Genomic DNA, 2,696 nt, shown 5'->3' with positions numbered 1-2,696 from the left:
GATCAAGGCGATCCTAGAGGCCTGGTCCTGACCTCCAGTTTTTCCATCCATGCACTGGATGAAATGAGAAAACAGGTATTGCCAGATAGCTGACATCCTGTTCTTCTCAATCTTTGTCAAGGACTTGAGAGGGGCGCTGGAGTCCTTCTTCATTGGCCACTGGTAGCTAATGGCATCGAGAAAATTGATGATCTCGATGGTGGAGGGTTCGCTGTCGAAGGGACCCTTGGGAAGATGGAGAGCTGAGCGGAGTGTAGAAACCCCAAATTTCACGTCCATGCGGTTGAAAGTGAAATGGATTTGCTCGATTGTGCATCCAATATCGTCTTAGACTTCGACAACCTCAGCAGTGTACTAGAACTGCTGAAGAAGTTTCTTGACCATGAGGGGCTCATGGTTGGGAGCATAGCCTAAGGACGACTGTTTGAGGAAGTCAGCCGCCTCTTGGTAATGTGCTCTGGTGGAGGGTATCTCTAACAAGGCAATGTGGTTGTTGGCCTTGATAGAGATCTCGTCAATGGAGAAGTTGACGTTCTTGGCAGCCATCTGTTTATTATTAAAGAAGTAAAACAAACATGAACAAACAAGTTTGTTAGAAATAAGCCAAGAGTTTATGTTTAAAGAGTATAGAAAAAGTTTTTAAACAAGAAAAAACTTCATTTGGAAAATCCTTAAAAGATTAGGGTTTTTCAAGTAGAATATATATAAAGAAATAAGATTCTAATCAAGGAGATGATTAAAAACCTTTACAGTTTAATTTATTAAGAGAACGAAGTTCTTAATCATATTAAACACATTTCTTGTAACGAAGTAAGAAAGAAGATTCTGACATTTGAAGATGAAGAGGAAAGGTTGAAAGGTTTGAAGATGAGAGAGTTCTTGCTTTGGAGAACTCTTAGCAGAAGTTCATCTAAGAATTTTGAAAGCGTAAAGAGAAAAGTGAAGAAGAAATCTCATACTTATAGGTAGGAGGAGAGAGAAGTAATATGAGAGAGAAAAAAGACGACGGTTTGGGAAAGTGGTCATGATAAAAAACATGCCATGTTCTCATCCACGATTGGATGACATTTAATGAGGTAGAGTAATGACATATCATTTTGTGCGTCTCAAAGCGTCGCTCATAGTAAAATGAGAATGTCGTCTTTACATTAACTATTTTCTTTAAAAAAAGTTTTGAAGAACATGAAGAGTCATTCAGTTAAAAGGGTACATAAAAACTCTATTTAAAATATATTTATCACTGAAAAAGAGAAAGTATTCAGTGATGGTTTTAAGACATCAAGTTTTAGTGAAGAGAGTCACTGAAACTGACATTTAAAAAACTTTTTGGTCACTGATAAGAAAAGTTTCAGTGATCTTTTAGATTTCTAAGATAAGTATAAAGATATACTTGAAGATGTGGTGAGTGTTGAGAATCACTGAGACCGCCTTTTAAAAGATTTTATCACTGAAAAAAAAAGTTTCAGTGAAAGTTTTAAGTTATGAAAAAAGAAGAGTAATCATACCTTAGAGATAATAGATATATTTACTCAAGAGTTCAGTGTTAGAGATAGAGCACTGAATCATTTCACTTACTGAGTGATGTTTAATGACTGAAGGTTAATCTTCAGTGTTCAACATGCCCAATTCGCTGATCAAGATATTAAATCTTGTCACATCAAGAGGTTTGGTGAAAAGGTCAGCGAGTTGATACTCAGTTGGAACAAAGTGAAGTTCAATATCACCATTCATAACATGGTCTCTGATAAAATGATATCGGATCTCAATATGTTTGGTCTTGGAGTGAAGAACAGGGTTGTTTGCAATTGCAATGGCACTAGTGCTATCACAATAAATAGGAATCCTTGAAAACTGAAGATCGTAGTCCAGTGGCTGATTTTTCAACCAAAGAATTTGGGCACAACAGCTACCAGCGGCTACATATTCAGCTTCAGCTGTTGATGTGGATACTGAATTTTGCTTTTTGCTTGTCCAGCTCACCAACTTTCACCTAGAAGTTGACAGCCTCCAGTGGTGCATTTCCTATCAATTTTGCAACCTGCAAAATCACTATCCGAATAACCAATAAGGTCAAAACCTGAACCATTAGGGTACCAAAGACCCATATTAGGAGTTCACTTAAGATATCTGAATATGCGTTTGACAGCAATCAGATGGGATTCCTTAGGTTCAGCTTGATATCTTGCACATAAGCAAGTGGAGTACATGATATCAGGTCGGCTAGATGTGAGATAGAGCAAATAGTCGATCATTCCTCTGTAAACAATCATATTTACATGCTTTCCATTTGGATCTTTGTTAAGAGTGAGTGGAGTAGCCATAAGAGCCTTCAAAGATGAGCTGTTGGATAGATCAAACTTCTTCAGCATGTCTCGAACATACTTACTTTGGTTGATAAAGATACCTTTATCAGTTTGTTTGATCTGGAGACCTAAAAAGAATGTTAGTTATCCCATCATGCTCATCTGATATTCTTTCTTCATGCGTTCAGCGAAACGAAAACATAAAGAGGGATTAGTGGAACCAAAGATAATATCATCCACATAAATTTGGACGAGAATGATGTGACCTTTAATTTTCCTAAGAAATAAGTTCTAGTCAATCTTTCCATGAGAGAATTTCTCAGAGATCAGAAAAGAAGAAAGGGTATCATACCATGCACGAGGAGCCTGCTTTAACCCATAAAGAGCTTTATC

The sequence above is a fragment of the Cynara cardunculus genome, assembly GCF_001531365.2.
Source record: "Cynara cardunculus var. scolymus isolate 2C chromosome LG 2, CcrdV1, whole genome shotgun sequence".
Classification (NCBI taxonomy): Eukaryota; Viridiplantae; Streptophyta; class Magnoliopsida; order Asterales; family Asteraceae; genus Cynara; species Cynara cardunculus.
This window is presented reverse-complemented; position numbering follows the sequence as displayed.